General features: G+C 35.9%; 1 long non-coding RNA gene across 1 annotated transcript; it reads left to right on the plus strand.

The window, feature by feature from the left end:
* Positions 1-4937: 4937 nt before the first annotated feature.
* On the plus strand, positions 4938-14832 carry LOC149217990 (uncharacterized). Its single transcript, XR_016248602.1, has 2 exons — positions 4938-5150; positions 14763-14832. It is a non-coding gene; the product is annotated as an uncharacterized LOC149217990 (long non-coding RNA).
* The last annotated feature ends 150 nt before the right edge of the window (positions 14833-14982 follow it).

Here is a 14982-nt window from a genome sequence, read left to right on the forward strand (position 1 = left end):
GACTTGTTGGTAATCCTTAAACCATCACAGGTTGAGACCTCCCTTTTCAGGTTGAGGTTCTCCCTTTTATGCAGGGTGAGACCTCCCTTTATTGGTTGAAGGTTACCCTCTTCAAAACATCAGGAGCACTTCCTCTAGTAGAAGACCTGAGCTTCATGCCAGACTTGGAAGAGTTCTGGGAACTGCACTGAGCATTCCAGTGTTGGTGGTCATCCTTAAACCACTGCCCTTTACACCAACATTTCAGAGAGCACATTCAACCTAGTGCTGCCATGCATTTTTGCACATTTTGTATTACAACTCTCTTCTTGGACTCATACATAACCCTTCGGATTAAGGGGGGGAATGTTGGACACCTAATCCTCTAAGGGTTGGTGTGGAAGCCGAATAGACTAAGGAAGTTCAAGAGACCTTGGAATACGAAACCAAAGGTCATATGAATGTACTATAAATGTATATCATTTGTTAATAATAGATGCACTCTCCTGTTTATCTTTCCTATGTTGTTGCTGCCATGTGTGTGTTTAACAATTATCAAGGATTTTTCCATCTTGCAATTGCGTTCCTCGAAGGGACTCATAACGAACCTTTGTGATCCTTGAATGTAAACAACAAATTGTACTTTTGGCCTTTGGTACATGTGCAAATCTCACCATGGTAACTCTATACCTTATGCAACTTACAATTAATATAGTTCCTTGTGGGTTTTTACCGCCACAAATGAATAAGCCAATATTTTTTTATTATCATAATTTCAAGTCTAATTACTTTAACTAAAAGCTATAAATATAGCCAATTCTTGCAACCCACTATTCATATTATTGAACTTTAACCCTTTTTCTTTCTTTTTGGGTTCTTCATTTAGTTTTTAGCTTGTATCCCTTATGGCCGCTTATGTTATTCTTTATTTTTTAACGAGTAGCTTTTAAGTGCGACTTTTCAGAAAGTTTTCCGATTTGTTTTTTGATCTAATTTGTCTTGACTCCTGCAGGGATTCATTGAAATCACAAGTTTGACAAGTGAACTCTTCACAATCGAGGGCACATTCATTGAAATCACAAGTTTGACAAGTGAACTCTTCACAATCGAGGGCACATTCATTGAAATCACAAGTTTGACAAGCGAACTCTTCACAATCGAAGTGCCCTCGGTTTATTTTTTAATCTAATTTGTCTAGAATCGGATAGGGATTCATTGAAATCACAAATCTGACAAGTGAACTCTTCATAATCGAAGTGACTCGGGAGTTTTTGAGGGTTGAATTTGCAGTAAAAAAACTAGTTAAAACAACACAAATCAAGATTTGGCCACATTATTTCGCCGAGTTTTAACTAAAAACTCCAAAAAGTCATACTTAAAAACTATAAATTTTATGTTTCTTATTGATTTATTTACTTTATTTTTATAAAACCCTTTTCATCCTATTTTAACATTTTTTCAATATTAATAAATTATATTTCCTAAATTATATATATTTTACTGTATTAATTCTAATATTAATAATAAATTACCTTTATTTCGAGGAGCTCAGATACTATTTTAATCATTTTCACATTTTTCACAATAGAATTGTAATTTTTTTCCACAAAAATAATCTTAATTTTACCTTATATTACTATTCAGTTGTGGGTAAAGTGTCCAAATTTTAAATGTTTCAAGATATACACAATTATGCGTAAGGAAAATCAAACAAGGCTATTATATTGTTTTAGGAAGAAGTGTAACCCCTCATTTGACTCAAAAGTATAACCTCTCACTTTCTCAAATGAAAATATTGTCTTGTAATTTCAAGATCATTGAATGTATTTGATATTAAAACTATGAAAATATTGTCTTGTAAGTTCAAGATCATTGAATGTATTTGATATTGAAATTTGTATGAATTTGTGTAGAAAGAAGTATAACTTTTCACCTTTTCAAGTGAAAATATTGTTTCATAATTTAATTTCAAGATCACTTAATGTATTGAATGTATTAGATATTGAAATTTGTATGAATTTGTGTAGAAAGAAGTATATCTTCTCACTTTTTTAAGTAAAAATATTGTTTCATAATTTTAATTTCAAGATCACTTAATGTATTTGATATCGAAACTATGAAAATATTGTCTTGTAATTTCAAGATGATTGAATGTATTTGATATTGAAATTTGTATGAATTTGTGTTTAAAGAAGTATAACTTCTCACTTTTTCAAGATGATTGATGTATTTGATATTGAAATTTGTATGAATTTGTGTTGAAAGAAGTATAACTTCTCACTTTTTCAAGTGAAAATATTGTTTCATAATTTTAAAGGAATGTATTTGATATTGAATTTAAAAAAAAAATATTTATCAATTGAGTTAATTACTTAGAAATGTTATGCGTTGTTAATGATATACTCATGTTTATTATATGGCTATAAAATGATGTTAGATGTTTGATTTGTTTGATTATTTTATTATTATTATTTTTAATTTATTTTTTTAATTTAACTCACGGAAGATTTAAATATAAATGAAATGATATTTGAAAGTCCATGAAGCTAAAAATAGTTTATGAGACCATTAGTTTCTTGTTTTTCGCTTTTTGCAATTTAATCTTTTTTTTTTTTTTTTGATTCAAATTGATGATGAGCTGGCTCAACCTTCCAATAATCCCCTTGCTAAAAGGGCAATGCGAAGAAATTGATGCTAACATGTTCTCATAACTTTCTCTCATGTCTTTGAATGCATCACATTCCAAAATGAAATGTTTTTCCGATTCCACAACCCAAGACGTGCAAAATGTACACACCCGTTCTTCCCAAGTTTCTTTAGGCTTTTTCCACTGTTCTGTTTCATACTGAAGTTGATGTGAGTCGGTGCTTAATTGAGCAACAAGAACCTTTGCCCTCCACGAAATGCTAGCTCCAATGAACTCTTTTTGTTGTAGATCACACGTAGGGTTGAATTCCTCAATGTAATATTTCTTCTTTCTACCCAACTCTTTTCCCTATACCTTTTTACGAAACTTCTCCATAACAAAATCCTTTAGCTCCTTGTTATTTGTGGGACAGACATTGAGGTAGATATTCCATTTTTGCATCCATGTGTAGTTTTGTTTCATCCATGTTTTCTTTCTTTCAATCATGCCTTCATTGAAGATAACATTAGGCCATCTACCTACTCTCATTTGCTCAATTCTTTTTAGATATCTTATGAGCCACACCATAACAATTGCTTCAATGATAGTTGCTCTTGTTTCACTCAACATTATCTCATAAGGTACTGGACTTTTTATTTTGAACTTGCTCATGATCAAACGTTTTTGGATTTTCTCAATTTGTTTCCATTTTGAGACGGGAGTGCTGCTAGCCCACAATTCAGATCCATATAGCATCACTAGACAAACTAGGATTCCAAAAATCACTTTAATCTTTTTCCAATCCCATAAATATGCCTCTCTACATCTATTTGAAGAACATATAATGCTTTCCACCCTCCTACAATTCTCTTCTTTCTGCAGTCCTCCCAATTGAGTTTGTTGTTGAAATCAATCCCAAGGTACTTGTACTCATTTACTTCTTCAAGAATGTTGTCTTCAAAGAAGAAAGTATGCTGGCTTTACTTCCTTTTATTAGAGAAAATCATTATTTTGGTCTTGCTAGTATTGACTTGCATCCCCACTACTCTACAAAAATGCTCAAGGCCATATAATTTGCAATCCATGGGCCGATTTAGAAATCAATACAATATCATCAGCATATAAAAGAATCTTTATCACAAACTCCCCCAACCGAACACCATCTCCACCTTGCAGATTTAGCCACTCTTCCAATTTATTAATAAATAGACCAAAACGAGTAGGGGATAGAGGGCAACCTTGCTTGACTCCAATGTCACTTCTAAAGCTTTTTGAAATACCTACTGAGGTTCTAATTTTGACTTTCACTTCTTCATAAAGTCTATGGACAACGACTCTATAATGCACAGGAATTTCAAGTTCTTCCATTCTATGCCACAACTTATCCCTAGGGATTGTGTCAAATGCTTTTTTGAAGTCAACAAAGCAGTAAAATACTTCTTCTTTGTCCTCCCAAACCTTTTCAACAATGTGTCTCAACGTGATACCATGATCCACTGTAGAATGTTTCGGCCTAAAACCCACTTGTCCTCTTGCCCTCTTTTCTTTTACTTCTGCCCACTTACTAATTCTGTCTTCTACCATGCTGCCGAAAGACTTTGCAAACAAAGGATTGATCATAATTGTTCTATAGTTGGATGGATTATTAATGTCTCCACTTTTAAAAAGGGGTATTGTTAGGCTAATTGTCCAGTCACTTGGAAATCCTTGCTAAATGATGTTGTTGATTACTTCCATGATGTGCGGTGCAAGAGCGTTCATTCCCCATTTTAGATACTCTGCTTGAAGTTCAACCAAGTACTTTGCCTTCCCTGTTTTCAACTTCTTAAAATAATAAATAAACAAAAATAATTATAATTACACTTTATTACCTAACCCTACTAAACATATTATTATTTATTATTATCCAATTTTAAAGTCACGATCAAGCCAGACACCAAGTTAGTTTATAAGACCTCCTTGTTTGTGGAACATGACTACTACTAAATCTACAAAGGCATACTTACTCTACCCCTATGGTTTTGAACATATAACCTCTTACAAAAAAACACATACTCTTAACATACATCACAAAAAATAACTAATTAAAAAAATAAATTAACTTAAACCCACCTCACATCTATAACTTAAGGTGATCAAATTTTAACATACAAACCTCACATTTAAAAATTCTAAAAAATACTAACATCTTTAAAAATTTAATTTCTTTCCCTCTTTATATTTGATAAATTAAAAAGAAATAAAACTTTTATAAAATATTATAAATCATAATATAGCATAAAAACAAAATGGAGTAAATAATTTTTTCCCCACGTCATACTTTCAAAACTATTTGATTTTTCAAACATATTCGCGAAGTTCTTTGTATGTATTTTTGCCCTCTAAATGATGCAGCAGATGGGCTTTTGGTACGAAGGTTTCAATCACATGGACGGATAAATCGACTTATGAATGATTTAAATGAGCATTATGCGCTGGAAGGAAATCTGAGGAGATACGTCAGGGAAGCGTTTTTGCAATAATTGGTGGCGCGACCAGTAAAGAGGTAGTGTACCTTACATAAAAATCCGATTCTAATGGAATTCCCTACTTTCCAATTAAGATTCAAAACTTGTCGAGGGCGGCAGTACTGTTAGAATATTGTGCCCTGCATATGGTTTTCTCCTGGATTTCTAGCTCTATTGTAGCTGGGGTTAGCTGCACCCGGCGCAAAATAATGTAAACTGTAAAAACCGAAATCAAACCATCTATGCAAGTTTATTTTTAGTTGGATCAAATGTTTTTAGGCTCATGGTTTACGGTTTTCGTCTGCTCTGAGAAGTACTTTTGGGTTTTCCATCAATTCTCAAATTGAGTCCCTGCCTTGTCAATGCACTATTAACTCTGCCCTATTTGCAACATAGTAAATTGTCAGTAGTGCAGGTTTTCCCATTCTCATCCATTCTTTTTCAACAGGAGATGAACTCCGGATTCCCACAGTCACAATATGCTTTATTTTGTAGTCATTTGTAGTTATTTGTGACTTGGGTAGCATGATCGTCTCTATCCATCGCCAAATTGCGGTAGTCTTCCTTTAGGATTAGTTTCTCCACTGTTCCCTATTATTGGCTGACTTGTTTCCAGTCTCTCTGTTATAGTGGCATTGGTTATAGCTTCACTGCTCGTCTTCACGCATAACTTCCTTCACCTTCTGCACCAAGGCTTCTTTCCACACGAGATATGTGTGTTGCCAATGCAGGCATTTTCACTGGGGTCTTTCCGAAGAAAACTTTATCAGCCCTCGCCACTTGATTTAATCAGGCTCTTGGGCTTTTCCTTCTTCCTGGCTCCTTTTGAAGCCGAGTGTTGAGCCTTCTTTGCATTTAACCTAGTCTGCACTGCTTATGTATCAGCTTCCACAAAGTTTATATTTTTATGTTTCTGACAATTGTCATCATCGTGATCATCGGGTGTACACCATTGACATAATTATGTCTTTCAGGGTCGGCCTTCTATGCAATCTTTGTTTTAGTGTCCATATCTTTCACATCGAAAGCTTTGCATCATCTTTCATATTTTCCAAACATCTCTAGAAAGGAAGGAAGAAGTTATGTTAATGTTCATAAACGACCAAACTTTGTCAATGGGATTAACTAAGTTTTAATGGTAATGTGGGAGTGCCAAAACCAACTCTTAGGTGCAAATATAAGCATAAATAAAGATAAGGATGCAAAGGAGTAAACAGAAGGAAATCCCAAGCAAATAAATATAAGTAGGTATTGCTCTATGCAAGAAGAGACTCGCTACTTTGCACTAGCTGCAGAAGAGGATCTAGTGACATTGTGGTCAGCCATGATGAAAGTACCAATATAGAGCTTGAGATTATCCTCTAGAAAATGACTCAGATTGAGTGGACTAGGTTGGATAATTCTAGGAAAAGTTGGGTGTTACTTGGCAGATATCTTCTAACATCTAAGGTCGATGAGAGAAACCTAGTGATAGGCATACAACTGCTTGGCTTGGTTTGGGAAAAAATCCCAGAGCGGAGGCACTATGTCATCGGGGAACAACTCTCTGTGTTAAATGGCAGAGTATTTGCAAGGTGCTTAACATCTCCGTTTGTCAAAATAGGCTAGAAAAGGTAAGTGATCAGCCCAGTGGAATTGGGGTTGGCTAAGTGTCCCATAGGGCTGTTATTTGAGATTATCTGCCTCTTGGAGATAGAGAACCAACACTTTTGGTCCAAATAATAGCAAAATGTAGGAAGGGACCCTCCTAAATCTCTGTAAAAATAGTGAAATCTCCATTGGAACCCATAATATATGGGTCATTAAGAGAGCTGAATATTTAAAAAGCACCTACTTAGAAATATTTATCATTGATGATGATTTTACAAATGTGGGCCCTAGTATAAATATTTCTAAGTGGGTGCTTTTTAAAAATTTATCTCTCTTAATTAACATATGACCTTTTATTATCATTAGTATTTATTTATTGTACTTATATGCTTATTTTAATTATTATTTATTATTACTTAGCTTTAGACTTTGTGAATGTAACATTGCCATACGTAGGCCACCATTAGGAGCCATATGCAGGCCACCATCAGGCCACCATCATCAGGCCACCATTAGGAGCCATACGCAAGCCACCGTGTCTCAGTCTTGTGGTTTGTGTCACCGCCGTCTAGGGTTGTTCGGTTATTTGCAGGCCAAAATTGAAGCGAATCGGAGCTCTCGGAGGCCAAAATTACAGTATCGTTTTTCAATCAGCTATGTAGCGACAGTCATCTCATCTCCAAAAAGTACCCAGTTTCATTAGGCGATGTCTACAACAGATAGAATCGGTGTCACTATTTCAAATTTGGAGGCATCCAACCGTTCACTAATAGCAAGTAGCGTGGCGAGGAGTGTGGTCAGCAGTATGAGCAGAGCAGTGTGAGCAGTGTGGGCAACAGTGAGCAGTGTGAGAGCAGGGAGTTTTTATGCAGCAAAAGTATCGAGTAGCGAACAAGCAACAACAAATGCATTCAAACATGACAAAGGAACCAGAAATTTCAGAACATGTGGAGACAAATGATTTAGGACAAGTGAAAATTGCCTCATCCGCCAAAGCTGGGAGGTGGGTTTGGGTCAATGCCAAACAATATCGGGGCATTTTAAAACGAAGAATAGCCCGTCTAAAATGGGAGCAAACAAGGAAGAAACGGTCTAAAAAGAAAAGTAATTGAACCCTTCGCAAAAAGCACTCAAACAAGTCTCCTCCACAAGCACATAGCAACAAGAAGTCCAAAGGAAAAGTCATTAATGATTCTGTCTTATATAGTCCCACATCCACACCTCTCACCTGGTCATCTGATCTTTATGTGAAAAAATTGTTAAATCCAAAAAAAGGTTGGAGGTTTTAGAAGCTAAAGGGCAGGAAAGATATCATAAAATTCATATAATAATGGCTGAGAACAAGGCGTTAGCAGAAAGCAATAAAATTTTAAAAGAACAAGTGGCATTGCTACAGGAAGCTCTCCTGATATTGAAGACAGAATGGCAACGCATGAAGGCAGATGTGCAAAACATAAAGAAATCTGTAGTGGAAAGTACAGAGGTGGTGAATGTGAAATCATCCCAGGATAAAGGGAAAATGATTGCCCAAATAAACAACCATGAAGAGAACGCAAGAGAGGAAACGAAAGGAGATTCCACCAAAGTTTTCAAAACTTGGGCTCAAGTTATTAGTGATTTTGCTAATAAGGAAGGAGAAACAAATATTCAGGTTGACAACATGCAAGATAGTGAAGGCAAGGAAAGAGAAAATAAGGCAGCAAACATAATTATTAAAGGGGTGAAAGACTATGGGAAAAATGAATGTACTCTTGACCTTGCAAGAGACTTCTTGAAAGACAAGTGACAAATATGCCAAGCATGGAGGGTGGGTAAGTTTAATGGGGAGAGAGCCAGGCCCATAAAAGTCATTATGCCTAACTTGTGTGATAAATATATTATTCTAAGCAAGAAACATCTCTCGAGGGGTTCTCGTTTTTTCTTAGAAGAACATTTAACTGTAAAACAACAGGAGGAAAGAAGGGAGGAAATTTTAAAGGTTAGGGCAGCAAGAGATGAAGGAAAGAGAGCATGGATTTATAAAGGCAAAGCTATGATAGCGCAATTTGGAACTCCTTCTAGAACAGAGCAGCAAGATGGTAATAAAGAAGAGGCAACAAACTCTTCAACAGGAAATCAGAAAGCAAGGTCGGTATGGGAAAATAGGGGCAAAGACTCAAATGTGAGTCTTGCATGTCAAAATAAATAACAATCAAGTCATACCCAGGTTTCCTTAAGATTAATTTGTTGGAACTACAGAGGTTACCCATGGAGACGAGGACCTGGGTTAGGGCCTATTGCGAAAAATAGAGACATAATTTGCCTCATGGAAACACATGAGCATGAAGGGTGCAAGACACCCTTGTTTGAAGGATACTGGAAGATGGCAGTGTGGAACAAGGCAGCAGGGAATGGCAAAGGGCACGGGGGTATCATGGTTTTAGTAAGGGAGAAAGAAGGTTGTCTCATTCAGTTAGAAAAAGAAGACTCAAATAAGCAATTCATTTGGTTTAAAATATTAGAAAATGGAAACCACATCAGAATTGCACCATGCTATTTTGCGCCACAGGTTTCAAAAATCTACGAAGGTAGAGGGCTTCACCACAAAGATCCATTTGCAACTTTAAAAGCGGATATTGCAACATATTCGCAGCTAAGTGAAGTCCTTATAGTGGGTGATTTCAATGCTAGGACTACAAGTGAGCAAGCTAACATTCTTTTTTTGTAAAGATGATTGTGACCCTATTTGGCTTACAAAAGAAAGTAATCATCAGTGGGAAAGAATTTCAGAGGACAAAGGCTGCAATCTCTTTGGTGAACAATTGCTTACTCTATGTGGGGCCTTTGATTTAGTCATTTGTAATGGCTTGACTAGATGGGCAAAGTCTGGTAATTTCACTTGCAATACTTACAGTGGAGCAAGTGTGGTAGATTATGTAATTTGCTCACATTGTTTGTGTGAGAAAATGGAAGAAGTTTTGGTTGGAGATCAGTTGTGGGATTTGAAATCAGATCACAAGCCAATTTATTTATGTTTCTCTTGGATTGGAAAGAAACAATTAGAGTAAAAAATTCAGCATGTCCAACAAAATCTCCCACAGGGCAGAATTCTTTTGACCCCAAAAAATTGTAATACCTTCAAAATGACACTAGAGAGGCTCTTTGAGAAGGAGAAAATTACAATTCACAGCCTTCATAGTCATGAATTAACACATTTAATTCAATGTGCACTTGCAAAGTGCAAAAGAACAAAAATTAAGTAGTCTGAAATATATTGCTTTCCAGTTAATGCTTGGTTTGACGAGGAATGCAAAAAGGCAAGGAGAATGTGGAAAGAGTCAAACAAGGATAACATAAAGCTCAAATCTTACAAGCAGTTATTAAGCAAGAGAAAGGTTGATTTCATGGTTTCAAGGAGGGAAGAACTAATCTTCCTTGGGAAAAATAATCCCAAATTATTTTGGAAGGAGCTCCAACTGAAAATGGTACAAATTGGAAATAATATTACAGCTTCTAAATGGTTTGACTATGCAAGACAACTCTATGAGCAGGTTCCCAAGGTTGACCCTCCCCCCTTGGTCAACATTGATACTGAACTCTTCATGGTACAAGAGGTAGAGATGGGTATCAAGAAGTTGGGTATTGGAAAAGCAAAAGACTTAGCTGAACTCCAAGCAGAATATCTAAATTGGGTCTCAAAGATTCTTGCACCTCACATTACAAAAATCTTCAACAACATCATACAACAAGGGCTTTCTCCAATTATAGGACCAACAACATCAATAATCCCTCCAATTATAGGACCATCATGATAAACCTTTGTTTGCAAAGCTATTTAGAAGCATGCTAGAAAACAAAATTAGCAAGTGGGCAGAAGAAAGAGATAAGCATGCTAAAGGGCAAGCAGGTTTTAGACCTAAACATTCCACAGTTGATCATTGCATAACTTTAAGGCACATCATTGAAATAGTTTGGTAGAAAAAGGAAGAAGTCTTTTGTTGCTTTGTTGATTTCAGAAAAGCGTTTGACTCGGTTCCTAGGGATAAACTTTGGCAGAGAATGGAGGAACTTGGGGTTCCTAAACATTTGAGAGCAGCTGTGCTTAGGTTGTATGAAGAGGTGAAAGAAGTCAAAATTAGAACTTCAGCAGGCATTTCTGAAAGTTTTAGAAGCGATATCGGGGTCAAGCAAGGTTGCCCACTGTCTCCTACCCTTTTTGGTTTATATATCGACAAGCTGGAGGAGTGGTTAAATTCGCAAGCGGGTGATGGTATCTATTTGTACAAGTTTGTTATAAGGCTTCTTTTGTATGCAGATGACCTTATTCTGATTGCTAAATTGGCTCTTGGTTTGCAAGAGCACTTACTATCCCTTGAGCATTTTTGTAGAAGTGTGGGGATGCAAGTCAATATCAACAAAACGAAAGTAGTGGTCTTCTCTAAGAAAGAAAACATAACCAGCATAAGTTCTACTTTGAAGGCAACATTCTGGAAGAAGTTGCGGATTACAAATACCTCGAAATTGACTTTAACAAAAATCTAAACTGGAATGGTTGTAGAAAGAAAAGAACTTTGGGGGGTTGTAAAGCATTTTATGCTTTTCAAAATAGGTGTAGAGAGGCAGAGTTATGGGACTGGAAGACCACTCAAACTCTTTTTGGGCTTCTAGTGATTCCGATGATTCTCTATGGTTGTGAACTGTGGGCTAGCAGTACCTTCGACATGCAGTGGAGACAAATTGAGAAAATTCAGAAGCGTTTGATTACAAACAAATTTAAGATTAAAAGTGCAGTTCCTTATGATATCTTGTCAAGTGAAACATGGACTGCTCCTATTGAAGCAATTGCTATGGTGCGAGTCATAAGGTATTTAAAAAAAATTGAGCAAATGGAAGACGGTAGATGGCCTAAGGTTGTCTTTAATGATAGATTGTGCAAGAGCAAAAAAACTTGGATGCAACAAAATAACAAATGGTTTAGTAAATGGGGTATTTGCTTGAACGTGTGTCCCATAAACCGCAAAGAGATAAAAGCTTTTGTTATGGAAAAGTTCCACAAACATACTTGGGATAAGGAGTTAGGAAGAAAGAAAAATTACTATATTGAAGTGTTTAATCCCACTCATAATCATCAACCAAAAGCATACATAGAGGCCAATATCTCTTGGAGAGCCAAAATTTTATTGCTCAGTTAAGGACTAATTCTCATCAACTCCGTTGTGAAACAGGGCGCTGGAAAAGGCCAAAGGAAGTGTGGGAGGAAAGGGTATTCATTTTTTGTTCTTCCGGAAAAGTGGAAACAGAAAAACATTTCATTTTAGAATGTGAGGCCTTCAAAGACAATAGGGAAAGTTATGCAGATATGCTGGTAGCGAGCTCTTGGGATAATTTATTTAGCGAGGGGTTTGTCAAGAAATTGGGAGCATTTATTGTGAAGCTTCGCAGAAAAAGGGCCGAATACATCAAGCAGATGAAGAAGCAATCTATGCCATAGGCTATCTTTAGCCTCGTGGACGTTAAAATAATTAATTTCTTCTTTTGAAATGCTCCATCCTCAAAGCAAGGGTAAATACGGATTTCGTTGGTGAACTTTGCTGTCTACCAAGTTGCGTCTTCCTCTAGAAGGTTCCGCAATTTAATGAGTGAACTTTCTTCTCCCTAGAGGCACTATTTGAGCTAATTGATGTTGTTGCAGCATCTAACTAGTAATGGTCAATTGGTTTGTGAGATTTGACATGTTTCGCTTTCAAAGAAGGGAAGAATGTTTCGGTTAAGAAATAACTCCTTTAGATGAGAAATAACCAATACCACAACTTCATGAATTTTTGCAGGGTCTCCTCATATCTCAAGTACTTTTTTGTTTGGTAAAGTACATGCATGGGGTGTATCCCCACCATGTATGTGTACTTGAACTATGGTGCGTGACTTTAACTGATTAGCCTTTGTTGTTGAGTCATTCATTCTAATTATACTTGAAGCCCATGATTCTCTCACTAATAGCATTCGAGTTCTTATTAATGGTCTATCCCAACCAAGTTGTTTATATGGAGTATATCTCCTTTAAGTACTCGATCTGAACCTTGAGGATGAAGGGTCAGTGATTAGCTTATAAACTCTGAGGATCCCTTTGCTGGGGAAATTGGTGCATTTGATTCCCCCTTGGCTAACACCATGACCACACGTTCAAAACAATTGCACAATGAATCCTCCATCTGGAATTTGGTTGTAATATCTAGTCTCATCATGAAGTTTCTCGACAGTCTCTACCTTGTAATCCACTATGTCACCACCATTGCGAGTAGGAACAGTCAATCGAAACACATTTTGTCCAAGTCATCCAGGCTACTTAGTTTTATCCATAACATTGGTTCCATCATCTACAATCGCTCTTCTTTACCTCTTTTCTTGGAGAGATTGACACCCATATACATTCTATTTGTGTCTATTTGCTTTTCCATTTGTGTTTATTGAGGTTTTCCCATGTCCTTTTGTTCTTTCATTTGGCTACATTCTTAAGGTTCTGTCATTTCTTTGTGTTTTTCTTCTTGCCTAGATTTTGAAATTCAGGGTCTTGACCACGAACAAAGATGTCTCCTAAGTTTTGCCTTGTATTTTCTTCAACTGTTGTCGGTGATAGTCCAAATATGCATGTTTTTTCTTTCCTGCGATTTCCTTGGCCTTTGCCTTTGCTCTATCTTTTGACAATAGAGCATCCAATAGCGATAGAAAAAGTGCACTGATCTTAATCAGAGGATAATGAATAAGGAACACCACCAGATCCCCTCTCATGGCATGATCTCGATATCTGATTTGTGTTTCCTACCACCATCATTATTGTTATTCTTTGGCATTTCATCAAGATTCTTATACTTTATTTCCCTTTAAGACTTCCATTTTCAGATTTGGTTTTTCCATTGGTTGTACAACTTGGGTTAGATTTAAAATATAGGTTTGAAGTCTTATCTTTTGCTTTGGTCTCTTCATCTTTACCTTCTTTGCGGGGAATATATTCATCTTGAGTTTTCTCAATCTCCCATTATTATCTTTTTCATGAGCAAGTTTCAGTTCAACGTGTTCCTTATCTTTGTCATATTCATATATTTTTTATTTATTGACTCATGTATACTATCAATGATTTCATTCTTTAATTCATCAAGATTAGTGTTTGTAGCTTTGGAAGATGTATCCATGGTATATCCAGGGAATGGTGGTCATACCATTTATAATTGGAGTGTACGGTGGTTTGTCTCTGGAAATTTTTATTGGGTTGGGTTAAAATGAATAAATAAATTTATTGGGTTTTGTAAAAACAAAATTTATTAGGTCGAGTTAAAAATGTTTATTAGGTTTGGTAAAGAATTTTCTCTTAGGGTTGAGTACTTTTTTAATTGAGTTGGGTAAAAATGTTGATACGGGTCTAGTTAAAAATGTTCTATCAGGTCTTGTTAATTTTGTTACTATGTCTGGCTCTGATTCCAATGGATCATAAAACCCCCCAGATCCCCCCTCTCTCTCTATATATATATTATTATCCAATTTTAAGGTCACGGCCAAGCCAGACACCAAATTGGTGTATGAGACCCCCTTGTTTGTGGGACAAGGGACCCACCTCAATGCAGCGATTTGACTGCTAAGTCTAGCAAGGCATACATACTTTACCACCCTTTGGTTTTGAACCTGTGACCTCTTACCAGGGAACATATGCTCTTAACTATTAGGCCCACTCAAGTTATATATATATATATTCCAGTATATATATATACCGGGGTTGAGAATATGTGGGGACCTTTCATTATTATTTGTTTATTTATTGTATTTCAATGTTTATTTTATTTATTATTATTACTTTTTATTTTATTTTTATTACTTTTCATTACTTTTTATGAATGTAAAATCCATGTGCAGAATGTGGTGGCGAACAACTTTTTTATTTTGCAGTTCTCATGCCTTTCCGTGTGAATCATTTTACTAAACATGTGTTCTTATTGATCTCCTTGCTTTAAAATTCAATTCAAGATATTATCTATAGTTTAAAAGAATGGAATTGAATTGATTAAAATATAGTGCTCAGCATTGTGTTGCAGTGGGGAATACCATAGAATCAGGAGAAAGATCACTATGCTTATACAGAGGAGGGAAGTGTGTCAGAAATGATGTTATTTGCATATTGTAATTTAAGCCCTTTTCACATTCTACGACATTCATGGAGGATAATTGTCAATTTGATTCTGATAATTAGTCTGGGCCTTCATGATTTGGCTCTTTCTCATTCAAGAAATCAATGCAAATGCATGTTTCTTTAAA

The sequence above is a fragment of the Pinus tabuliformis genome, chromosome Q (assembly GCF_031772625.1).
Source record: "Pinus tabuliformis cultivar Carrire ecotype Pingquan chromosome Q, CPIR1, whole genome shotgun sequence".
Taxonomy (NCBI): domain Eukaryota; kingdom Viridiplantae; phylum Streptophyta; class Pinopsida; order Pinales; family Pinaceae; genus Pinus; species Pinus tabuliformis.